This window comes from Musa acuminata, chromosome BXJ2-1 (assembly GCF_036884655.1).
Source record: "Musa acuminata AAA Group cultivar baxijiao chromosome BXJ2-1, Cavendish_Baxijiao_AAA, whole genome shotgun sequence".
Taxonomy (NCBI): Eukaryota; Viridiplantae; Streptophyta; class Magnoliopsida; order Zingiberales; family Musaceae; genus Musa; species Musa acuminata.
Genome location: NC_088338.1, coordinates 14,605,293 through 14,633,185, shown reverse-complemented (window position 1 = coordinate 14,633,185; position 27,893 = coordinate 14,605,293). Strand labels below are relative to the sequence as shown.

General features: G+C 42.6%; 1 pseudogene; it reads right to left on the bottom strand.

Moving 5' to 3' along the window:
- Window positions 1-897: 897 nt before the first annotated feature.
- The window catches only part of LOC135598212 (serine/threonine-protein kinase STY46-like), a 35,073-nt pseudogene continuing 8,077 nt past the window's right edge, over window positions 898-27,893 (bottom strand).

The window sequence follows — 27,893 nt, the reverse complement described above, 5'->3', positions numbered from 1 at the left end:
TCTAGTAAAATTAGGTTAGAACTAAATACTAGAGATTTTAAGTATCTTAGATTTTGACACTCATAACTCTATACCCCAATCTTATATTAAAGTCATACTATAGGCTTTAGAAACATAAGAGATTCATATAAAATATATTTAAAAATTAAAGATTAATTCAAAGCATAAGTTACTCAAAAGCAACTGAAAAAATTAGTTTATAATCTTTAAGATTGAAATCCTATCTATATTAAGGAAAGAATTGAGCTTTTCTTATGTTAATCTTCCTTGAAGCTGGGGTTTTCTAGCCTCTATGAAGATATGATAAAAAGCTGACAAAATGATTGAAGAATGAGAGAAAAAGTCATAGGTTATTAGGTGAGTAAGAAGGATGAAACCAAAGAGGCACTTAAGAGGTTACTCTAGGTCAATAGTTTAATCTTATTATGCCTCATTTTAGTATAATTTTAAATCCGAACCCTTCCCAGCAGTACTTCACATTTATCTTTTCCCATTAGATTGATGACATAACTGCATCGATTAACAAACTTCGAACTGCCCCAAGGCCCGGCGTTTTGGTCTCACTTTCCCGGGGCCCACCAGTTTGCTCCTTCAAACATCAATGTGAGCGAGCGTAGAATGTGCGCCACCTTCGATAACGAGTATTGGGCGGTCTTCGAGGTCAATAATGGCCCGCCGGCGACGCTGACCGCTACCCCGTGGGGCACCCTTCCCTCCTGCGTACCCCGCAGCGATCTTCCCTTCTACTTGGTTGCGTCGGCCGGAGAAGTGCTGTTGGCTTCCCACTGTAACAAGACGACTGCAGATGGAAAGATCGTCGACAGCACCCGTGTCTTCAGGTTCGACCCTGGCGACACAGGCAGGCCGACGGTGGCCGTGGAACTGGAGGATATCGGGGATCGTATCTTGTTCTTGGGCACGTGCTGCTCCGTGTCCGTCGCTGCCGGAGATTGCTCTGGGATCCCGGGTAATGCAAATTCCACCTTACGAAGTGGTAACAAATAACAAAAACACAGAGAAAAGAATTAAAAGCATAAAAATTAAGAACCAGGAAAAACAAGCCATGAAATTTGAACACTGTACAGTTTTAAGGTACTATCTCTATCTATGGCTGGAAATTGCCGGTGATGAGATCGTACCTACATTTTGATCAAATGAAGTTTCAGTGGCCACGTCGTAGAACAGAAAGAAATCCACCTGATGACTTATCCTTACGGCAGTCATCGGATTCATCTTCGACCTGTTTGATAGTTTCAAAACCATCATGTCAAAGAAGTTTTGGAATTTAGGAACAGAATCCTAGGCTTAGATGATGAACCTCTTTAGCAATAAGCTGTAGTATCTCCAATATTTCTGAGAAGTCAGGCCTGGCAGTTGGATCTTGTTGCCAACACTTGTGCAGCAGCTCATCAAGCTTTGGATGAGTATTCTTTGGTAAGGTAGGCCTCAAACCATATAGAGTAGAAATTGAAGTAAAAAAGAATGTTGTGCAGGCACATATATAGTTTTCAAACATATATGTTTTTGCTATTGGGGGGAGTCCGAGGCATTATTACCCCTATCATATTCCCCCCCGGAAGAAGCTATGCGTCGGTTTTTGCTATTGGGGGGAGTCCGAGGCATGGCTTTGTCCCTTGGTGTTTGCAGCAGTCTCAGGCGACGTGAGGTCGAGCTCGTCTAGAGCGGGCAAGCGGGAGTATAGAGTCGAGGAGGACGACGCAGGGGGCTGGCCGCGATGGTGGTCTCGAGCATTATGCAGCCGAGGAGCACAACGCAGGCGGGCTGGCCGCGCGGGCGTGTCTCAGGAGAATGGAGCTAAGGAGCACAACGCAGGCGGGCGGGCCGCGCAGGTGTGTCTCGGGAACATGGAGCCAGGGAGCACAACGCAAGCGGGCTGGCCGCACAGGTGTGTCTCGGGAACATGGGGCCAAGGAGCACGACGCAGGCGGGCTGGCCGCGCAGGTGTGGTCTCGGGCATTATGCGGCTGAGGATCACGACGCAGACAGGCAGACCGCGCAGGCGTGGTCGCGATGGTCATGCGGCCGAGTAGCACGACGCATGCGGACAGACCGCACGGGTGTGGCTGCGATGGTCATGCGGCCGAGTAGCACGACGCGGGTGGACAGACCGCGCGGGTGTGGTTGCGATGGTCATGTGACCGAGTAGCAGGACGCGGGCGGACAGACCGCGCGGGTGTGGTCTCGGGCATTATGCGGCCGAGGAAGTGGCCTAGGGCATTATGCGGCCGAGGAAGTGGCCTCGGGCGTTACGCGGCCGAGGAGGTGGCCTCGGGCATTGTGCGGCCGAGGAAGTGGCCTCGGGCGTTATGCGGCCGAGGAGGTGGCCTCGGGCATTATGCGGCCGAGGAAGTGGCCTCGGGTGTTACGCGATCGAGGAGGTGGCCTCGGGCATTACGCGGCCGAGGAAGTGGCCTCGGGCGTTATGCGGCCGAGGAGGTGGCCTCAGGCATTATGCGGCCGAGGAAGTGGCCTCGGGCGTTACGCGGCCGAGGAGGTGGTCTCGGGCATTATGCGGCCGAGGGTGTGGCCTCGGGCATCATGTAGCCGAGGAACAACTTTGTTTTGGTCAGCTATTGATCGTTCAACCGCGGGCGCGGGCAGCCAGGTTGCTTTTTCCCTGGGGAAGTTCAAAGGGCCGCCCCTTTCGGGAGTCGCCGGCTTTCGAGGCTGATATGATTAGCGCCTCCGTACTTTGCACCGCGCTGCCGTTAGCTACCACGTCAGGCTATATTTATGGCGAGGTGACGTTTGCGTCTTCGCAGCGCACTTCCTGAGAGGAAGGGTCGCTGTTTTGGCGGGATGTGGCATGTTTATAAGTAGCGTGGGGCAAGCCCCCTGAGGGTCTCCTTATCTATTCCGACTCCGCTGCTTCGGACTCCACTATTTCGTTTGCATCGATCGTTCTCCTCTTCTTACTAAAGGTTAGTAAGGATGGTGTCTTCTTCCTCCTTCTCTTCTTCCTCTTCTTCGGCTAGAGCCGGAAGAATGGTGGTAGTGTCGAATCCAAGTTCGTCATCCGACGAAAAAGCGGCCCGGGCCCTCGAAGCCCTGATGTGGCCACACGACCACGACTCAACTGTGAGCGAGTCGTTGCTTAGTCGCCTTCGGGATCTCTACAGCATCCCGGAGGAGTTTGTTCTCCTGGCACCTGAACCGGGCCAACGGTCGTACGACCCAATTCCGAGGGGTTTCGCCCTCACCATTGATGCTTTTGAGGCTGGGCTACGCCTCCCCCTGCACCCCCTCATAACCTCTTGTATTTCACGGTGGCGCATCTCACCATCTCAGATGGCGCCCAACTCCTGGCGCTACATCGTGGCGTTCCTGGGGGAATGTCATTATGCCAATATCACCCCGACCCTGTCTCTCTTTCTTTCTTGCTTTTGCCTTTCCAAGGGGTCGGGGGGCTACTATCTATCCGCCCGAGCGGGCTTTCGAGTTAGCGGGGCTCCCTCCAGTAATAAGGGGTGGAAAGAGCATTTCTTTTATGCCAATAATGTGCAAGCAACTCCTACATTACAATTCCAAAGCTAAAAACATCAGCTTTGTGATCATAGGGCTTGTGTTCTATGACCTAAATATAGAGGAAGTGCGGAATTTCTTGGTTCGTTGGAGATCTGAATTATAAATAATGAAACCACAGAATATTCAAGGAAAAACCAACTGAATTGCCAAGAATCAATAAGACAGGATACCAATACAACTAAATCAAGTTAAACAATATTGAAGAGACCTAATCATGCCACCATGTAAGCATTGCAGAATTAAGATAAGTCTATAGTTGCACACAGTTTTAATGGAAAATATAGTCAGTTACAATTGAACCTAATGAGGGTAATAATGGCGACATGACGCGCCACGACGTCAGCCACGCCTGGACGATACTCTGCCCAAAGAGAGCAATAATGCCGACGCGATGTGCGCTGATGTCACCCGCTCTCAGACAATGACTTCATAGTCGTCTGACCCAACATGCTTGGTCGAGGCAGAGGAGAACGACGACCGAGGCTCGCCCATGCCCTGCGGCAGTCCGGTTCTCCACGCAACACCAACAGCAATGTCAGACGCCATCAGAGGTACAAGCTTGCCTCCTATAGGCAGGCACATCAGATAACACTAAACTCCCCTATAAATACCCTTGCATCCTAATCGGAGAGGGGGGACAAGGGCGAGACACACTAAAACACTTCTTCTCTTGAAACCCCCTCCACATCTTCCTCTAACTTGATCGTCGGAGGGGTCGGGCCGAGCACCCCGGCCCGACCTTTGTGCAGGTGCGAGCCCGAAGGTCCCCTCCGGACGCGCAGGCGAGGAGTTCCTACCCGGAAGAGACGATTACACCGTCCCGATCGGACACCGCCCCCGACCTCCTCAGCGGGCTCGAGGAACGCCCCCAGGGAAATCCCCATCTTTCGGACCCGAACCAAGCCGCATCGGCCCCGAGGCCACGACTCAAAGTTGTTTCCCGCAGCAGATTGGCGCTAGAAGGAGGGCCCGGAATGTCGGGTGATCACCCGAGCGGCTCAGATGAGCCCGCGGCTGAGAGGTCACACCCGACCAAAGCCTCGGGGGAACATCCCCCGCACGGAGACCATCGTGACGAACACCCCGCCACGACTTCCGAACGATATTGGCGAATATTCAACGACCCGGGCTTGTCGCCGCCCGACGGCGCCTCAGCCGACTCAACGCCCGTGTATTGTTGAATCTCGTATTTTGATGATGAAACCACTTGATATGTGTTTATGATTTAAACTGCATTTTGAGCGATGCAGGTCTACTCGATCAGGTTTAGACAGTTGACGCAGGAGGAATTGACGTTGCTCCGGAAGAGATCACGTCAGGATATTGGATGGCTGAATGCTTCGGACGTCGGGCATCGGGCCAAGGAGAGCGAAATTGCGCCAAGGATATCGGGGTTGCGGAGGTCAACCATCGATTGGGCAACAAGCCGCAAGAGAGGATGATGCACCGAAGAATCGAACGAAGCGCCAACCAATAACGTGCCGGGCAACAAAATGTCAATTCGTGTTGTAATAATTGTCTAGATCGGAGTTGAGTTTTGGTTTGTGTGTGCAGGATTAACTACGATAACGATGAAGACATAAAGCGAAACAAAGTGCTGGAGTCAAGCGCGAAGGATTCGTTGCGAGTTCGAGAGTTCGACGGAAGTCCGAAGGTTCGTCGGGAATGCTGCCGGAACTAGCCAAGAATGAGTAGGGAGCTTGCCGAAGGGTTTTTCGGAAGCTCACCGGAAGGTTCATTGGAAGTTCGCGGAGCTCGCCGAGAAAGATCGGAGCTTGCCGAAGAAGCTCATCGGAACTCGCCAAGATCAAATCGTGAAGTCTAGGAGCTTGCCGGGAGTCCGCAGAATGGTTTCCGAGAGTTTATCGGAAGACCACCGGAAGCTCGCTAGAAGAAGTCTTGACTTACGGACTTTGTAATAGCTTAGAAAATATCTTTAAATTCGTAGTTAGCATGTTAATTAGGATTAGGATTAGGTATTAATCCTATAACCCAAGTAGGGGCCAATTGGGCCCGAGTTCGGACTGGTTTGGGCCAAGTTTGGAGCCCAACGAGTGAGCTGAATTGGCCTAGGCGGTGGCACCGCCTAGGCTGGGCGGTGGCACTGCCCAGCACCCGAGAGCTGGGCGGTGACACCTCCTGGGCTGGGCGGTGGCACCGCCAGCATCGGGAACATAAGAGAATTCAAATTTTTGGAGCCCAAATTTGAATCCTCTTGAGGCCTATAAATACCCCTCAAGTCTCAACTAAGAAGACAACTTTTTGAGCAGCAAGTGATTGAGAGAAAAGTCGTAGAAGAGTCTTTGCTAGTCTTGTTTTCAATTTGCTAGTGTTCACCTCCTTCTTTCTTGCTGAAAATCTGTAAGAGAGTGAACCGCTTGTAAAAGTTGTAAGAGGGGTATTTACCCTTTCCTTTCAAGAGATTTGCTAGTGGAAGGTGGGAGCCTCATCGAAGAGGGGCCTCGCAAGTGGATGTAGGTCATTTGACCGAACCACTGTAAAATCGGCGTAATCTCTGGTTTGCATTTACTTATTGTCATTTATATTACTGCAAACCATTTGCACTTTAATGCTATACTGCTTTGTCTCCGTCTTACTTATCTCTTCAAGTTAAAACGCAATCGAAACGTTTTTAAACGAAAACGTTGCTTTTATCGTACGAAGTTTTCGAAAAGTGTATAAATCGTGAAAAGTTTATCACACTTCACCGCTGCACTAATTCACCCCCCCCTCTTAGTGCCGCTCCGATCCTAACAATTGGTATCAGAGCCACATTTTTCTACCTTGGTTTAACACCCAAATAGAAATGGCTCTTTACAGCTTTCAAGAGGGTCACTCTCTCATTTGTCCTCCCTTTTTCAATGGTACGGACTACACTTATTGGAAAACTAGAATGAGAGTTTTCTTACTTTCTTTGGATTTGAATTTATGGCACATAGTCGAAAATAGATTTGAAATGTCTTTTCTTCCAATGAACCATTGGAATGATTTGGAGAAGAAGATGTTTTCTTTAAACGCAAAGGCTATGAATGCCTTATTTTGCGCTTTGGACAAAAATGAGTTCAATCGGGTTTCTTTGTGCGAAACGGCTTTCGACATATGGCATACTCTTGAAATCACACACGAAGGCACTTCTAGAGTCAAAGATTCGAAAATCAACATTTTAATGCATGATTTCGAGCTTTTTTGAATGAAGCCGAGCGAAACCATTGTTGACATGTACACCCGTTTTACGGATGTCGTCAATGGTTTACAAGCTCTTGGCAAATGTTTCTCGAATTTTGAACTTGTTAGTAAAGTTTTACGATCACTTTCTAAAGCTTGGGAATCAAAAGTAACGGCAATACAAGAAACAAAAGATTTAAATATTTTTCCACTTGAAGAACTTATCGGCTCATTGATGACATATGAAATGGTGCGCAATGCACATGATGAACACAATCAACACTTGAACCACCTTCCAAAGAATAGGAAGGATTTGGAACTCCGGACAAATGAATACCACTTGAGCGATGACTCAAGTGATGAGGACAATGATGAACTTGAATTTCGAACACTAAATCTTGATAAGTTTATTAAACAAAAATCTAAAATAAATAATGAACTTGAACAGAGGAAGAGGCCAAAGAAGAGGAAGGCAACCGAGGATGAATCAAGAACTTCCAAAGGTGAAACGGCGAATTGGGTTTTGACAAGCTTCGACTATAAGGTAAGTAACTCAACTCTCTTGAATTATTTTGAAATTACTTGATGTTTTCCATGATGCATTTTCTCTTTTCTTTTGAATAATTATTTTTCTTGAAAATTGTATGTTTTATGTTAATAGAATAAAATGTTAGATTTAAATAATCATATATATGTGCTTGAGAAGCAAGAATGTGTATTTTGATGATTTCCATATTAACTTTCAATGATGATGCATGGTTTTTATATGGAAGGCTTGATGATATTTTTTTTAAAACCTTGTCTTTGGTTTTCAAACATGATGTATGTTTTTGACATAAGAACAAAACTTGAGCATGCTAATATAAAGTCAATCACATAAATTAAAACTAAAGAAGTTTTAGTTATCTATAAGAATCATTCAAAATTATGTTCAATGAAACCATTGCATAATGATGTAATGAAAATATTAAACATTTTGAAACCATGTTTTAGTGTCATGCATAATGATCATGCTTAATAAATTTCAAAATTATGCATATGAATTTTGTGATTTATGGATTATTGATTTTTACCATAATGAAAGTGCCTTATTAATCTTTGTTGTAATAAATCTTACACTTTCAGTTTTAAACATTATACATGTTTTTATTTGGTATAAGTGAAATAAAATCATATGAATTGAAACAACTAAAAAGAGGAAAATATTTTTTCCTTGAAAAATTATTTTTCTCTATCCTATTGATTTTGATGTTTATTATGATAAATCTATGTATACCATTTTGAATCTCTTGAAAGTAATGTTGATATTTTGATGATTTTGATGATTTAAATTTGAAATGAGTTTTATCAAAATCATGATATTGATTTCTTGGAATAACATGAGATTACCTTTGATGATCATTTTGATTCATGGAATTTTGGATTCATGACTTGGTCTTACATTTGTTTATGAGATGGTTGAAATCTTTGTACATTTGAATTCTTCCCTTCTCCTTTCAATTTATGCATGTTATATGTTAAAGATTTAAAACCATGTTTTGGTATCATGCATATCTAAGAAATATTGATGTGACAAATTGAATAAGTTGAAAATGAATGATGATTTTTCTCTTGAATATAACTTGTGATATTTTTTATATAAATCATCATTTTGATTTCTCGACATTCGATACATGAGATTTTATTATAAATCAAAATTTCTCATTAATTGATCTTCTACGATTTTACTTGCTATTCTCTTGAGAGGAGATTTTCTAAATGAATCATGATTTTTCCTTGTGAGTTCTTGGAGTTATTACTTGATTTTTCTTTTAAAACAAGATCTCTTCTTTGTACTCCTATGATTTTTCTTGATATTTTATTTAAAGAAGATATTTACTATATAAATCATGTTTTTTTGGTATTCAAATGATTTTATCCTTCATGACATGATTTCTTTGTATTTATGGCTTGCATGGCTTGAAATGTTTTGGTATAATGCATGCAATGATGAAATATTCATAAAGTTAAAATGATGTATGCAATACTTATGATAATGATGTACATGATGTATTTATTGCATATGATGTGTATCAGGAATGCTTTAAATGATGAATGTTTGGTATCATGATCAACATGTTGATAAATGCTTGAAAATTTTAATGTTTGAGTATCATGTATGATATGCTTATTAATGATGATTGATTTATTTTTCGGTATCGTTCATGAAAAATAAGGTTATTGAAATTATGTATGTTTTAATTTGAATATATAATGATGCACAAATAAGAATGATACTTACCTTTGTCATAATATGAAAATTGATATAAGGGTCTTCCCTTCTTTTTGACAATGACAAAGGGGGAGCAAGAATTTCTAGCGTGGACATCATGAAAAGAGGCAAACTAACTAGCTTGCACAATTCAAGATGAAAGCAAAAATTGCACTTCTCAAAAGAGAAGATGCAAATGTAACATTTGCCAAATTGTTTGCTTGCCTCTTGTAAAACATTATCTCTTGCTAGTTTGGCATTTTTGCTAGCTTGTATGTTGCAAAACTTGATCACTTTTTCAAACATTTTGCTAGCTTACACTTTGCAAAAAAAGCAAAAATGGCACTTCTAGAAAAAAGAGCTTGTTATTTTGAACATCACAAGCTTGCCTATCTTAAGAAACAAAAATTGTAAAAGTGCTATCTTGCCTATCTCAAGAAGCAAAACTTGCAACTTGCACATCGCAATAGGAAGCAAGAATTATGAGCTTACACAAGAAAGCTATCTTGCATTTGCTTTCGAAATTTTTGCTAGCTTGTATATTGTGAAACTTACGTATCGTAAAAATTGCTAGCTTGTAGTCTAAAGAGAAGCAAAAAGTTGCTATCTCAAAAGAAGCAAATGTGCTATCTTTCCTATCTTAAGAGTCAAAAATGCTAACTTACACATCTAGCAAAACTTAACAAATTTGCATATTTCAAGAAGCAAGAGTTGCTTTCTTGAACATCTCAATATTGCTAGCTTGCATGATGTAGAACTTACTATCTTGAACATTACCAAAAGTGCTATCTTGTATGCTGTAAAACTTGCATATCTAAAACTTGATAGCTTGAATGTCCTAAGCATGATGCATTACTTGCTAAATTTTCTAGCTTCAAAACTGCATGATGATAAAACTTAATATTGTGTTTTTCATGCAATGAGTAGAACTTATATTACAAACACAAAGAATAGTTATACTTCTCCTTTTTGTTGATGACAAAGGGGGAGAAGTATGTTGATGACATGATATGCATAAGTTTATGCATATGTTCACGATGATGTGTTGCAAGTATTCAAGATGAATATTGCAATGACTTGAATTCAGTTTGAATTCAAGGTTCTATCAATATGGCATATGGATAGAGGGAGTTTGTTTAAACTCCGGGAGTTAAGGTTAACTCCGTCATCAAGTGGTTGTCATCATCAAAAAGGGGGAGACTGTTGAATCTCGTATTTTGATGATGAAACCACTTGATATGTGTTTATGATTTAAACTGCATTTTGAGCGATGCAGGTCTACTAGATCAGGTTTAGACAGTTGACGCAGGAGGAATTGACGTTGCGCCGGAAGAGATCACGTCAGGATATTGGATGGCTGAATGCTTCGGACGTCGGGCATCGGGCCAAGGAGAGCGAAATTGCGCCAAGGATATCGGGGTTGCGGAGGTCAACCATCGATTGGGCAACAAGCCGCAAGAGAGGACGATGCACCGAAGAATCGAACGAAGCGCCAACCAATAACGTGCCGGGCAACAGAATGTCAATTCGTGTTGTAATAATTGTCTAGATCGGAGTTGAGTTTTGGTTTGTGTGTGCAGGATTAACTATGATAACGATGAAGACATAAAGCGAAACAAAGTGCTGGAGTCAAGCGCGAAGAATTCGTTGCGAGTTCGAGAGTTCGACGGAAGTCCGAAGGTTCGTCGGGAATGCTGCCGGAACTAGCCAAGAATGAGTAGGGAGCTTGCCGAAGGGTTTTTCGGAAGCTCGCCGGAAGGTTCTTTGGAAGTTCGCGGAGCTCGCCGAGAAAGATCGGAGCTTGCCGAAGAAGCTCATCGGAACTCGCCAAGATCAAATCGTGAAGTCTAGGAGCTTGCCGGGAGTCCGCAGAATGGTTTCCGAGAGTTTATCGGAAGACCGCCGGAAGCTCGCTAGAAGAAGTCTTGACTTACGGACTTTGTAATAGCTTAGAAAATGTCTTTAAATTCATAGTTAGCATGTTAATTAGGATTAGGATTAGGTATTAATCCTATAACCCAAGTAGGGGCCAATTGGGCCCGAGTTTGGACTGGTTTGGGCCAAGTTTGGAGCCCAACCAGTGAGCTGAATTGGCCTAGGCGGTGGCACCGCCCAGCACCCGAGTGCTAGGCGGTGGCACCGCCAGCATCGGGAACATAAGAGAATTCAAATTTTTGGAGCCCAAATTTGAATCCTCTTGAGGCCTATAAATACCCCTCAAGTCTCAGCTGAGAAGATAACTTTTTGAGCAGCAAGTGATTGAGAGAAAAGTCTTAGAAGAGTCTTTGCTAGTCTTGTTTTCAATTTGCTAGTGTTCACCTCCTTCTTTCTTGCTGAAAATCTGTAAGAGAGTGAACCGCTTGTAAAAGTTGTAAGAGGGGTATTTACCCTTTCCTTTCAAGAGATTTGCTAGTGGAAGGTGGGAGCCTCATCGAAGAGGGGCCTCGCAAGTGGATGTAGGTCATTTGACCGAACCACTGTAAAATCGGCGTAATCTCTGGTTTGCATTTACTTATTGTCATTTATATTACTGCAAACCATTTGCACTTTAATGCTATACTGCTTTGTCTCCGTCTTACTTATCTCTTCAAGTTAAAACGTAATCGAAACGTTTTTAAACGAAAACGTTGCTTTTATCGTACGAAGTTTCCGAAAAGTGTTTAAATCGTGAAAAGTTTATCGCACTTCACCGCTGCACTAATTCACCCCCCCCTCTTAGTGCTATTAGGATCGGAGCGGCACTGAGAGGGGGGGGGGGTGAATTAGTGTAGCGGATTAAAACTTCGATTTTAACAAGTTCTTTCGTACGATAAGAACGGAACTTGAAAAGTTTAACTTGAAAGCGTATTCTTAAAATTACGCAGCAAGGGTAATAAGGAACTAAAGCAGTAAGAAGATTTGCAGTAATGTAAATGACAATAATAAAATGCAAACCAGAGATTACGCCGATTTTTAGAGTGGTTCGGTCAAATGACCTACTCCACTTGCGATGCCCCTCTTCGATGAGGCTCCCACCTTCCACTAGCAAATCTCTTGAAATGGAAGGGTAAACACCCCTCTTACAACCTTTTACAAGCAGTTCAACCTCTTACAAATTTTCAATAAGAAAGGAGGAGAACTCTCTAGCAAATTGAAAACAAGACTTGCTAAGACTTTCTAAGACTTTTCTCTCAATCAAAATGCTTCTCAAAAGTTGTTATCTCAGCTGAGATTTGAGGGGTATTTATAGGCCTCAAGAGGATTCAAATTTGGGCTCCAAAATTTGAATTCTCTTAGGGTTCCCGGTGCTGGAGGTGCCATCGCCCAGCCAGGCGGTGCCACCGCCCAGCCAAGGAGGTGTCACCGCCCAGCTCTCGGGTGCTGGGCGGTGCCACCGCCTGGCACTCCGATTTCACTGGTTTGGCTTAATTTAAGCCCAAACCATATCTGACTTTGGGCCCAGTTGGCCCCTAACCAGGATATAGGATTATCTCTTAATACTAATCCTAATTACAAGTGAACTACATAACAAAAACACATCCTAAGCAAGCTTTCAACCGCGAACATCGAGTCTTGTTTCGGCGAGCTTTCCGACGAGCTTCTTCCGACGGACTCCCATCAAGCTCCCGATCTTGTGATGACTTTAACGAGTAGCCGAGCCTTCTCGGTGATCTCCGTGAACCTCCGACGATCTCTTCGGCGAACTTCCGAAAATTCCGATAGGTTCCCGATTTCTTCTCGGTTGGTTCCGACAGCATCTCCGACGATTCTTCGGACTCTTAAACGTCCATCGATCTTGACTCCAGTTCTCTTGCTTTGTGTTTTCTGATTATCATAGTTAATCCTGCACACTTAACTCAATAATATGGATTAGATCAATTAACCCATCAATTGATTTCATCATCAAAATCCGAGATTCAACAATCTCCCCCATTTTGATGATGACAATCAATTGATGACGGAGTTAAACATAACTCCCCCTATCTATATGCCATATTATGAGAAGATGAAAACACTTGAATTTCATCCATTGAATTCAAGCATAAACCGATAAGTTCTAACCGTAGAGCTTATCGTTATTCTCATTAAGCAATAGTAAATGCGAAACTTCGATGAAAATCATAAGTCAAATGATATGGGACAATTTTTACTACGATAGGAGATTAAGATTTTCAACATGAATTTCATGATATCGATGTAAGGCATGCTTTCAATATGATCAATCAATCTTATGATATTCTCAAGGATTTTGCAAGGCATATAAGACATTCATATCACACAAGCTTTTGCAATTCATATAAGTCATGCTATTAAAATGATACAAGTCATCACTTTTCTCCCCCTTTGTCATCAACAAAAAGGGAATGAGACTTGAAGCACATAATTTATCATACAAAGATTTTATCATTCAAAATTAAGTATGCTAAAATATTTACGCAGAGTTCATCTTAAAGGAAAATTCAGCATTCATCCATATTATCAAATCTCTTCTTTTTATAAATAACAAAAATTGTAGATGTACAAAGAAGAGATTGGGATAAGAAAAAAATTTTAAGTAGTAACTCCAATAAGTCAAGATCATAATTCGAATACAAATCCATTCAAATTCAATTCGTCAACTTGAAACTCATAATCAAGCCATCAAAATCAATTTCGAGATTCAAAATATCATAAAATCATTAATCTTGATCAGATGGAAGCGGTGTTTGACTCAAGATAGGATAAGATAATTTAACAAGTCACCGAGGAACGGAGAGAGAATGAAAAACTTTACGGAAAATCCATTCAAACAAGTTTATTCTTAGGGACAATTTAACATACCTAATTCCCTTCTAATGAATTTAAATTGGTCTTCATTCAAAGCTTTTGTAAATATATCTGCTAATTGATGCTTTGTGTCAATGAATTCTAGAACAACATCATTGTTAAGGACATGATCGCGTATGAAATGATGCCTAACGTCGATGTGCTTAGTTCTAGAGTGCTGAATTGGATTTTTAGTAAGACATATGGCACTAGTATTATCACATTTTATGGGAATGTTTTTAAAGTGAATTCCATAGTCTTCTAATGTATTTTTCATCCAAATGACTTGTGCACAACATGCACTTGCAGCAATGTATTCGGCTTCCGCCGTAGATAGTGCAACTGAATTTTGTTTCTTGGAAGTCCAAGAAACAAGTGCATATCCTAAAAATTGGCATGTTCCGGATGTACTTTTTCTATCTATCCTGCATCCGCCAAAATCGGCATCTGCATAAGCTATTAGATCGAATTTTTCAGATTTTGGATACCACAATCCTAAATTTAGAGTTCCTTTAAGATACCTAAATATTCTTTTAACACTCTTTAGATGAGATAATTTAGGATTAGATTGAAACCTAGCACAAAGTCCTATACTAAACATAATATCTGGTCTAGTCGCGGTGAGGTAGAGTAGACTACCTATCATTCCCCTATATGTTTTTTGATCGAAACTTTCACCATTTTCATCCATATCTTAGTCGCAGTACTCATAGGGGTGTTTATTGCTTTTGAATTATCCATGTTAAATCGTTTTAACAATTCTAATATATATTTAGATTGGTTAAGAAATATACCATCACTATGTTGTTTGATTTGTAATCCCAAAAAGAAAGTTAATTCACCCATTAAACTCATTTCAAATTCAAGACTCATACATTTGGCAAATGATTCACATAGTGATTCATCCGAAGAGCCAAAAATAATATCGTCAACATAAATTTGCACAATAAGAAAATTATTTTCAAAATGTTTAATAAACAATGTAGTATCAACCTTGCCTTTGGTAAAATTATTTAAAATAAGAAAGGAACTAAGCCTTTCATACCAAGCTCTAGGAGCTTGTTTTAAGCCATAGAGAGCTTTAGTCAATTTGAATACATGATTAGGAAGAAGAGAATTTTTAAATCCGGGAGGTTGTTCGACAAATACTTCTTCGGAAATAAAACCATTCAAGAAAGCACTTTTAACATCCATTTGAAATAGTTTAAAATTATTACTACTAGCATAGGCAAGGAGCATCCTTATGGCTTCTAATCGAGCCACGGGAGCGAAGGTTTCTTCGTAATCGATACCTTCTTCTTGGTTGAAACCTTTGGCCACTAATCTAGCCTTGTTTCTAACCACGATACCATTTTCGTCTTGCTTGTTTCTAAAGACCCACTTAGTACCTATGACTAAGTGGTCACTTGGTCTAGGAACAAGCTTCCATACCTCATTCCTCTCAAATTGGTTCAATTCTTCTTGCATTGCAATGACCCAAAAATCATCTTTTAAGGCTTCGTCAATGCATTTAGGTTCAATTTGAGAAAGGAAAGCGGCGTTAGCACAGAAATTTTTGAAAGAAGAACGAGTTTGAACCCCTTTTGATGTATCTCCTATAATTTGCTCTTTTGGATGAGCATCTACATACTTCCATTCTTTTGGTAAAGAAATTTCGGAAGAAGATGCATTCAAATGGCTATTTTGAGGAGAGGGTTCATTTAAATTTAAATTATCAAAACCAAAATCATCATCAAAATCACTTTTCTTTAAATCGGAAATTTCATTAAAAACTACATGAATAGACTCTTCTATTACTAAGGTTCTTTTATTAAAAATCTGAAAAGCCTTAGAAACGGAAGAGTAGCCAAGAAAGATGCCTTCATCGGATTTAGCATCAAATTTACCTAAGGCATCCTTTTCATTTAAAATAAAGCATTTACAACCGAAAACTTTAAAATAAGAAATATTTGGTTTTTTGTTATTCCATAATTCATAGGGAGTTTTTGATAGAGATGGTCTTATTAGAACCCTATTCATGATGTAGCAAGCCGTATTTACGGCTTCGGCCCAAAAATATTTGGGTAAGCTATGTTCATTTAACATAGTTCTTGTCATTTCTTGTAGGTTTCTATTTTTTCTTTCAATTACACCATTTTGTTGAGGATTTCTTGGAGTTGAGAAGTTGTGATTGTATCCATTAACTTCGCAAAAATTTTAAAAGTCATGGTTTTGAAATTCACCACCGTGATCACTCCGAATTGATGAAATCATGAAGCCTTTTTCGTTTTGAGTGAGTTTACAAAATTTAGAGAAACACTTGAAGCAATCACTTTTGTGAGCTAAGAAATAGGTCCAAGTGTATCTAGAGTAGTCATCCACAATCACAAAAGCATATTTGCTTCCACCTAGACTTGTTGTATCAATTGGTCCAAATGGATCAATTGTAATGGTCTAGTGGTGCTAATTTGATTTTTTGGTTTGAAGCTTGTTTTTATTTGTTTGCCTAGTTGACATGCATCGCATACTTTGTCTTTAATAAACTTTATATTTGGAATTCTTCGTACTAATTCTTGAGATGAGATCTTAGATATTGTTTTCATGCTTGCATGGCCTAATCTCCTATGCCAAAGCCAAGCATCATCATTTACGGCGGAGAAACACATTTCATTACTTAGTTCATCAAGATTGATGGTATAGACATTATTTTGTTTTAAAGCAATCATAGTCATGTTATGATTTGGTTTTTCAATAATGCACATATTTGATTCAAATCTAACGATGTAACCTTTATCGCATAGTTGACTAATACTCAAGAGATTATGTTTCAATCCATCAACTAGTAAGACATCATCAATGGAAAAATTAAATTTGTTACCAATAGTTCCCTTGCCAATGATTTTGCCCTTGTTGTTGTCTCCGAAGGTAACGTACCCTTCTTCTTTGCTAGTGAGCATAGAGAAATGAGATGGATCTCCAGTCATATGTCTTGAGCATCCACTATCGAGATACCATCTCTTGCTCCTAGCTTGTGGGTTTGTCTACAAAAGAGGATGATTTTTAGGTACCCATTTGATTTTGGGTGCCTCAAAAATTGACCCACTAACTTTGTTATTTATTATTGAATTCTTTATAGTTCCTTTAGGAACCCATATTAATTTTTGTGAACTAATTTTCCTAAATGGGCATTTGTAGGCAATATGTCCGGATTTGCAACAAAAGTTGCATTTCATATAAGAGGAAACATGTAATGTAGGTCCTTTTATGAAAGTGGTAGGATTTTGATGTAATCCTTTTACAAATCCAATTCCATTTCTATTTGCGATGTGACCCTTATGTGCAAGGATCATATCTAATCCTTTGCTACCAACCTTAAACTTGTTTAAGGTTTCCTTAAGAAGTAAATTTTCATTTTTAATTGCTTCTAAGTGCTCACACTTAGAGCATGGAGGAGTTTGAAGACTATTAAACTTATCTTGTAGCAAAGCATGCTCTTTCTTTAAGATACTTAACTTCTTGCTAACAGTTCTACATTCATCAAATAATTCATGAAAAGCGATAGATAGTTCTTCAAAAGATAAATCTTCATTAAATAAATCACATACCTCTTCTCCTAACGCCATTAGCGCGTAATGAGCAACTTGCTCGGTGTTGGACTCCTCTTCTTCGGATGCGCTTGAATCATCCCACGTTGCCTTGAACGCCTTCTTCTTTGATGTTCTTTTTTTGGCTTGAGGACAATCGTTCTTATAGTGTCCCGGTTTTTTGCATTCATAGCAAATCACTTGGTCCTTCTTTTGTTCAAATTTATTTTTTGTATTATTTTTAAATTTGTTCTTTCTTAAATATTTTTTAAATTTTTGAGTCAAAAGTGCAATGTCATTGTCACTGTCCTCATCACTTAATGTTCCTTTCAAGTGGTCTTCTTGTGATTTGAGTGTTATATCCTTCCTGTTCTTTGGAAGGGGGTTCTCGAGCTCATCATGAGCTTGACATGTCATTTCGTATGTCATTAGAGACCCAATGAGTTCTTCAAGAGGGAATGCTTTAAGGTCTTTGGCCTCTTGAATGGCCGTAACTTTTGGATCCCAACTTTTAGGGAGGGATCTTAAGATTTTAGTTACTAGTTCAAAGTTATTAAAATCTTTACCAAGAGCTTTGAGTCCATTGATGACATCCGTAAACCGGGTGTACATGTCTCCGATGGACTCACTTGGTTTCATTCGGAAAAGTTCGTAAGAGTGCACAAGGATGTTGATTTTGGACTCTTTCACTCGGCTAGTGCCTTCATGAGTGACCTCAAGAGTTCTCCAAATATCAAAAGCCGAATCACACATTGAAACACGATTAAATTCGTTTTTGTCTAGTGCACAAAACAAGGCATTCATAGCCTTTGCATTTAAAGCAAAAACCTTCTTCTCCGATTCATCCCATTCGCTCATCGGAAGAGAAGATTTTTGAAATCCATTCTCGACAATAGACCAAAGCTCAAAGTCCATAGAAATGAGGAAGATCCTCATGCGAGTCTTCCAATATGTGTAATCCGACCCATTAAACAAAGGTGGTCGTGCAATAGAATGGCCCTCTTGCATGCCGGAGTAAGCCATCTCTCTTGGGTATTAAACCAAATATGAGAGATAACCTTGCTCTGATACCACTTGTTAGGATCGGAGCGGCACTAAGAGGGGGGGGGGGGTGAATTAGTGCAGCGGATTAAAACTTCGATTTTAACAAGTTCTTTCATACGATAAGAACGGAACTTGAAAAGTTTAACTTGAAAGCGTATTCTTAAAATTGCGCAGCAAGGGTAATAAGGAACTAAAGCAGTAAGAAGATTTGCAGTAATGTAAATGACAATAATAAAATGCAAACCAGAGATTACGCCGATTTTTAGAGTGGTTCGGTCAAATGACCTACTCCACTTGCGATGCCCCTCTTCGATGAGGCTCCCACCTTCCACTAGCAAATCTCTTGAAATGGAAGGGTAAACACCCCTCTTACAACCTTTTACAAGCAGTTCAACCTCTTACAAATTTTCAATAAGAAAGGAGGAGAACTCTCTAGCAAATTGAAAACAAGACTTGCTAAGACTTTCTAAGACTTTTCTCTCAATCAAAATGCTTCTCAAAAGTTGTTATCTCAGTTGAGATTTGAGGGGTATTTATAGGCCTCAAGAGGATTCAAATTTGGGCTCCAAAATTTGAATTCTCTTAGGGTTCCCGGTGCTGGAGGTGCCACCGCCCAGCCAGGCGGTGCCACCGCCCAGCGCTCGGGTGCTGGACGGTGCAACCGCCCAGCCAAGGAGGTGTCACCGCCCAGCTCTCGGGTGCTGGGCGGTGCCACCGCCCAGCCAGGCGGTGACACCGCCTGGCACTCCGATTTCACTGGTTTGGCTTAATTTAAGCCCAAACCATATCTGACTTTGGGCCCAGTTGGCCCCTAACCAGGATATAGGATTATCTCTTAATCCTAATCCTAATTACAAGTGAACTACATAACAAAAACACATCCTAAGCAAGCTTTCAACCGCGAACGTCGAGTCTTGTTTCGGCGAGCTTTCCGACGAGCTTCTTCCGACGGACTCCCATCAAGATCCCGATCTTGTGATGACTTTAACGAGTAGCCGAGCCTTCTCAGTGATCTCCGTGAACCTCCGACGATCTCTTCGGCGAACTTCCGAAAATTCCGATAGGTTCCCGATTTCTTCTCGGTTGGTTCCGGCAGCATCTCCGACGATTCTTCGGACTCTTAAACGTCCATCGATCTTGACTCCGGTTCTCTTGCTTTGTGTTTTCTGGTTATCGTAGTTAATCCTGCACACTTAACTCAATAATATGGATTAGATCAATTAACCCATCAATTGATTTCATCATCAAAATCCGAGATTCAATAAGTGCCGCTCTGATCCTAACACGTGTCACCCGAGGCCTTTCAGGACCTTGCCCGTCAAGTTCGAGCTCTGATGGAAATGGTGCAAACCATTATCCCGCTCGTTTCTCATCCGGCGCACCCACCCGAGATCGAACCACTGTGACAACGCGAGGCTCCCATTTGGGCCCACGTGACACTACTAGAGCCCCCCACTTCGCCTCGGGTCCGACCGGCCCCACTTGGGGATCCAACGATGGCAAACCCGAGCGGTCGCCCGTGTTGGGAAATCATGGGGGCGACATCACATGCGCAGCGGAAGAACAAGAAAATAAAATCCCCGATTCCCAAAAAGATGTTCGTCATCATGCGAAGATTGGAGCGCAAAAATCCGCGAAACATGAAACTGCGTATAGAGTAGATTGTGTTACCTAGGCAGATCGTATATCCCTATTTCCTTGCAGATCCTTAGGAGAGGGTAAAGGAGGTCAAGCGTCCTCCTCTCTAGCGGTGATCCACACAGCATGGTTGCGACGACGCTCCTCAAAAACTCCAGGCCTGATCTGAGGTGGAGAGGAAGAGGAGAATAGGAAAGGTAAGCAAAGGCTCTAGCCTATGAGGCTCTGAATCCCTCCTATTTATAGAGGTCCTTTGTCAAACCCTAATGGGTCCTCCCCTAGTGGGTATTGGATCTACATCCAATAAGACAAGGGCTCCGTCGGATATCTCATATTCGAACCTCTACTCATCGCAATGCCTACCATATGTGTGTGACCCTCTAGGCCCAATATCGAGCTGGCCGTGAGTCATACCTGTCAAAACTCCTTCTAACTCAGTGAATTATTATCTCTGTAATAATTCACTCGACTTATCGACTACGGACGTACTAGGCCACTACGCTGTAGTCCTCAGACGATACGGAGGAATCCAATCCATTGGACCTGTCTGTCCTCAGTTACCGTGTACTTATAGTCCCTCATCTAACTAATATCCCAGAGACCGTATATCGAGCATGGTGCTGTCAGACCCATACGGTTTCTACTCGAGTCTCGCTCTAATCGGATTCTCCTGGAGAACTCTTTCTCTCTCAACCCGAATGACCCTGGCCAGGGATTTGTCTGAGCAAAAACACATGGGATATTCCTCTCATGATGCCGAGAGTGGATGATTCTCTATCGACACTCAATAGCCCTCTTAAGGTCGACTACCACTCCCAATGACCAGCTGTACTAGATCTGGGACAGCCAAACCTATAAGTCTGGTATAAAAGAGTGGAGCACTCATACAGGACATCCTTGGTGTCTCAAGTCTAAGGACCAGATACACCACTAGGACTACGGAATCGCTGTCTGACAATAAGGCATCATCAACCATCCAGCATTCCGTAAGCGGATCAATCAGTGAACTCAGTCTCTAATGAGCACTTGTACTGTATCCCTAGTGTCCCTGCACGAGCAGCTATGAGACCAGCTGCATCCATCATATGGACGGGTATACAGCACACCAATCTATCCGGTTATCACGATGTCCCTCTCGAGTAACCTATGACCGGGATTATTTAGGATATGTGTTTAAAGGTGAATCGATCTCATTATCGTGATCTCATCACGATCCGATTCCCATTGCACAAATCCAAGGACATCATAATATATATATGCGCATATGCAATAGTTATAAAGTGATATACGCCAAAATATAATAAGCAAAAAGATTCTGTATCAAGTCACACGTGCTATCACTCACGTGATTGGCATGCTGGGCACCTATGACTAGCAATCTCCCACTTGACCTAAAGCCAATCACCTATGTGTCTGATCCCCATCAGACCCCTATGACACTCAAAGACAAAATGAGACAACGGCTTTGTCAGTGGATCTACAATGTTATCTTCGGATGGAACTCTTTCCACTGCTACATCTCCTCGGGTTACGATCTCTCTGATAAGTTGGAACCTCCTCAGAACACTTCTGATGAGACCCGGGTTCCCTTATTTGAATAATCGCCCCGTTGTTGTGGCAATATAAGGAGATCGGCTCCTCACTACCCAGCACGACTCCCAAATCTATGATGAACTTCTTCACCCAGACTCCCTCTTTTGCTACATCTAATGCAGCAATGTACTCTGCCTCTATAGTCGAGTCAGCAGTGTTATCTTGCTTGGAACTCTTCCAGCACACTGCTCCTCCATTCAAAGTGTACACATACCCTGAATTCGACTTGCTATCATCGACATCAGATTGAAAACTTGAGTCTGTGTAGCCTTCAACCTTAAGGCTATTACCTCCATATACTAGTAAAAGATCCTTAGTCCTTCTCAAGTACTTAAGGATACACTTTACTGCTTTCCAGTGCTCCAAGCCTGGATCCGCCTGATACCTGCTCGTGACACTCAGAGCATGCGCTATATCAGGCCTAGTACATAGCATAGCATACATGATAGACCCTATTGCTGAGGCATAAGGTATCATATTCATGTTTGCCCTTTCTTGGAATATTCCATGCCAAAAATTTTGACAATGGTTTCTATGTACCTGGACTGGGACAAGCCAAGCATCCTTTTGGATCTATCTCTATAGATTCTAATCCCCAAGATATAGGATGCTTCCCCTAAGTCCTTTATGGAGAAGTATCTAAATAACCAAGCCTTTACTGTGGATAGCATTCCTACGTCATTCCCAATGATGAGGATGTCATCCACATATAACACCAAAAAGGTGATAGCGCTCCCACTTACCTTCCTGTACACACAAGACTCATCTTCATTCTTAACGAAGTCATAAGATCTGATTGCCTCATCAAATCTTATGTTCCAACTTCGGGAAGCTTGCTTTAGTCCATAAATGGATCTAAGCAACCTACACACCTTATCTGGGCAGTTCTTGGATACGAATCCCTCAGGTTGCATCATATACACCTCCTCCTCGAGGTTCCCGTTGAGGAATGCGGTTTTCACATCCATTTGCCAGATCTCATAATCATAGTGTGCTGCAATAGCCAATAGAATTCTGATGGATTTTAGCATTGCTACGGGTGAGAAGGTTTCGTCGTAGTCAACACCTTGCCTTTGATGATACCCCTTAGCCACTAGCCTTGCTTTATAAGTCTCTACCTTTCCATCTACTCCGATCTTTTTCTTAAAGATCCACTTGCAACCGATGGGTACAATACCTTCGGGCGCATCAACTAGGTTCCAAACCTTATTGGAGTACATAGAATCCATCTCAGAATTCATGGCTTCTTGCCACTTCCCACAGTCTATACTCATAATAGCCTCCTTGTAGGTCTGAGGATCAATATCCTCAACATCCTCTTCTCTAATATGTCCCACATATCTCTCAGGAGGATGGGATACTCTATCAGACTTACGTAAAGTTGAAACTTGTGTATTAGGTACCTGAACAGACTCGGGCTGTAGAGTGGTGCTTGAGCATGGTTCTCCAACCTCGCTCAACTCTATCATTCTCCCACTATCTCCGCAAAGAATGTTCCTTCTCAAGGAACACTGCTCTCTTAGCTACAAAGACCTTTTGATCCTCGAGATGATAGAAATAATACCCACAAGTTTCCTTGGGGTGTCCCACAAATTTGCATCGCTCTGTCCTTGATTCTAACTTATCGGGGTTATGTCTTTTAACATGGGCAAGGCAGCCCCAAATCTTAACAACCTTAAGATCAGGCTTCTTCCCTTTCCATATCCCATATGGTGTAGACACTACCGACTTAGTTGGAATTCTGTTTAGAAGGTAAGCTGCGGTTTCTAGGGCATATCCCCAGAATGAGATGGGTAGGTCAGCGAAACTCATCATGGACCGTACCATATCTAATAACGTACGATTTCTCCTTTCAGAGACACCGTTAAGCTGAGGTGTGTAAGGAGGTGTCCATTGGGATAATATCCCATGGTCCTTGAGGAACTGAGTAAACTCTGTACTTAAGTACTCACCTCGATCTGATCGAAGAGTTTTGATACTCTTTCCAGTCTAGTTCTCCACCTCATTCTTATACTCTCTGAATTTCTCAAAAGCCTCGGACTTGTACTTCATTAAGTACACATATCCATACCTTGAGAAATCATCATTAAATGTAATGAAGTAGGAGTAACCTCCAATGGCATGAGTTGACATGGGTCCACATACATCACTATGTATGAGTTCCAACAACTCAGTGGCTCTCTCTCCAATTCCACTAAATGAAGAGTTGGTCAATTTTCCACAAATGCAAGGTTCACAAGTTGTATATGACACGTAGTCGAATGGATCTAGATATCTATCATTTAGTAACTTTTGAATCCTTCTTTCATGGATGTGACCTAGCCTACAATGCCACAGGTATGCACTGTTCACTTCATCTCGTTTCCTCTTAGACACTTACATTCATGATATGTGGAGTAGTGTCTTGCATAAACAAACCTTTATGCAATATTCCTCTCGTCAATCTCCCCTTAGCTTTGCTAGAATTTATAATAAATTGTAGATGTGATAAGCAATATTGGTATCCAATACCAATGCACTATCACAAAAATCTAACAATTGGAGATTGAAAATGAATGTACCTGAAGCTTCACCAAGCTTCTTGTTTCGCCCTTTTGGCAAGGTACTCTTTGCAATTCCTCTTCCAGTGCCCATCTTTACCACAGTGGAAGCATTGGCCTTTGTCCTTTACTGGGTCTTTCTTAGCAACCTTTGCTTTACCTAGTTTGCCCTTGCCCTTTCCCTTCTTAAGGGACCTTTCTGCTTTCCTTTTCTTTCTGGTCTCACCAGTATAGAGAACTGGCTTCTCTTTCTTAAAAGTACTCTCTGCCTCCCTCAACATATTGAGGAGCTTTGTGAGAGTCACATCAAGCTTGTTCATATTAAAATTCATTATGAACTATGGAAAGGAATCTGGTAGGGACTGAAGCACAATGTCCACACACAAGTTATCCTCTAGGACCATTCCTAGACCTGTGAGTTTCTCTCTCCACTCAATCATCTTTAGGACATGGTTCTGAACCGGTGTCCCCTCAGTCATCCTAGCGCGGAAGAGGCTCTTAGATATCTCATATCGCTGAGTCCTTCCCTGTTCCTCAAACAATTTGCGGACATGTAGGAGAATGGATCTAGCATCCATCTTTTCATGCTGTCTCTGTAACTCAGGAGTCATAGAGCCCAACATATAGCACTGAGCAAGAGTGGAGTCATCAATGTACTTCACGTAGCGAGCGATCTCATCCTCGTTTGCCCCTTCTTCGGGCGTAGGCATCACTGTATCAAGGACGTACACGATTTTCTCTGCTGTGAGAACAATTCTCAAGTTATGGAGCCAATCCGTATAATTTGGACCAGTGAGGCGGTTGACATCAAGTATGTCATGTAAAGGATTTGAAAGCGACATTTTCTGAAAATAAAAATGCAGCAGAAATAAATAACATGCAGATTTTGTAAGAAATAAACTATCAAGATATGGACTTCTATCTTAGTATGCTCCCACTATTTTACTAACGAGTCACGCGACACCCTCAACACGTGAAAATGAAGTCTTCGGCAGACTTCTAGTGGGGATCAGGATCCAATCAGCGTCTTAGTGTAACCTCGAGGGACTCGACCAATCACACTAAGCCTAAAAGGTAGGCAACTCTTGCCGATCACAACTCCTTGTGATTCCCGTCCTGTTCGGCCTCCGAATCACCATGGCCTCGAGGGACTCGACCAACCATGATGCTCGGTTAAGTCAACACCTTCGTTACAAGATGAGTCTGATTTGATGATATACCCTCGAGGGACTCGACCAAGTATACCATGCCCTCAGGTTACCGGTGACATCTCTATGTCGTAAGCAAGATAGCGAATCGCGATATAGGTGAGTCTCGAGGGACTCGACCAACTCAACCTACACCGGGAATCGGTTCCTACTCATAACGATGGAAGGCCACGTGGGTCAATCTAATTGCCTCACGTTTACCGACTTAATATTATCGAGAGATGTTTATATGATTTGGTCTCCTAATATGACATGTCACACATATACATATTTAATATATATCTACATCGCATGCAAATATATATACATATCTAGTATGTGTATAAGCAATCACACCAGATGATCATAGACCACAACCTAATATGATTAGGCCCGAGCCAGTAGGCCTAATCACTCACATCAAGATCTATGTGTGCAACGGTGCATCTCCATGCCCTGTGATCGTCTATCTCGTCCTCGTCGGTTCCGTCGACATCTTGATGCATCTTCATGCATCGCGATCATCCGTCTCGTGGGTCCCGCTATCGCATCCACGCTCCCGCTGCGCCTCCTCATGTGATTACAACTTAATCATAGGCACGCAGGCCCGACAATAAACGAGAAATATAATGGAGGCTCGCAGACCTCAATAATAATAATCACAAGTACACACATCACACGGTCCATGATCATCCGTCCACACATCATACATCACATGTATAAATAATCAACATAATGTAGGACTACTAGATAATAATAAAAATAATAATCAACTAAAACCTTTTAATTAATTAATATTTTCTGAAATAAGGGACATGTAGGGAATTTCTGAATATATAGGGGTATTTTCGTAATTTAGACAAAAGACAGAAACTAGAAATTCTCAAATTCCGAGGGGCAAAACTGTCTTTTGCTCAGAAAACCCTAATGCCCTTTCCCCTTTCGCTGGTGCCGCCGCCGCCACCCTGCCGGCGGCGGCCTGTGCGGCGAATGATGGCACTGCCCTCGCCTGCTGGCGGCGATGCCGCTGCGGGTGGGCGCCCCCTTCGGGCGCCGCTGCCTCCGCAGGGGGTGCTGTCCCGCCGGGCGGCCGCCCTTGTGGGGGGGGTTTCGCCCGCGGGAGCAGCGGCGGCAGGCGCCGCTGCCCTGCGGCGCCTCTGCCCGTGGGCTGCCAGCCCCGCCGGCAGCAAGCCTGCTGCAAGCAGGCCACCGGCCGACTACTGCAGACGCAGCCCCTGTGCTGCCCGCCTTCGGCTGCGCTTCACGCACGTAGATCGAGGGCAGCAACTATTGCTGCCCTTTCTCGCTTTTGCGTCAACGATTTTGACGTCAAAATTCTTCCTAAACACAACACACGCATTTCAAAACCAATCATTCGCACGAACAACCTGGCTCTGATACCACTATTGGGAAATCATGGGGGCGACATCACATGCGCAGCGGAAGAACAAGAAAACAAAATCCCCGATTCCCAAAAAGATGTTCGTCGTCGTGCGAAGATTGGTGCGCAAAAATCCGCAAAACATGAAACTGCGTATAGAGTAGATTGTGTTACCTAGGGAGATCGTATATCCCAGTTTCCTTGCAGATCCTTAGGAGAGGGTAAAGGAGGTCAAGCGTCCTCCTCTCTAGCGGTGATCCACACAGCGGCGATCCACACACGACGCTCCTCAAAAACTCCAGGCCTAATCTGAGGTGGAGAGGAAGAGGAGAACAGGAAAGGTAAGCAAAGGCTCTAGCTTATGAGGCTCTGAATCCCTCCTATTTATAGAGGTCCCCTGTCAAACCCTAATGGGTCCTCCCCTAGTGGGTATTGGATCTGCATCCAATAAGACAAGGGCTCTGTCGGATATCTCATATCCGAACCTCTACTCATCGCAATGCCTACCATATGTGTGTGACCCTCTAGGCCCAATATCGAGTTGGCCGTGAGTCATACCTGTCAGAACTTCTTCTAACTCAGTGAATTATTATCTCTGTAATAATTCACTCGACTCATCGACTACGGGCGTACTAGGCCACTACGCTGTAGTCCCTAGACGATACGGGGGAATCCAATCCATTGGACCTGTCTGTCCTCAGTTACCGTGTACCTATAGTCCCTCATCCATCTAATATCCCAGAGACCGTATAACGAGCATGGTGCTGTCAGACCCATACGGTTTCTACTCGAGTCTCGCTCTAATCGGATTCTCCTGGAGAACTCTTTCTCTCTCAACCCGAATGACCCTGGCCAGGGATTTGTCTGAGCAAAAACACATGGGATATTCCTCTCATGACGCCGAGAGTGGATGATTCTCTATCGACACTCAATAGCCCTCTTAAGGTCGACTACCACTCCCAATGACCAGCTGTACTAGATCTGGGACAGCCAAACCTATAAGTCTGGTATTAAAGAGTGGAGCACTCATACAGGACATCCTTGGTGTCTCAAGTCTAAGGACCAGATACACCACTAGGACTACGGAATCGCTGTCTGACAATAAGGCATCATCAACCATCCAACATTCCGTAAGCGGATCAATCAGTGAACTCAGTCTCTAATGAGCACCTGTACTGTATCCCTAGTGTCCCTACACGA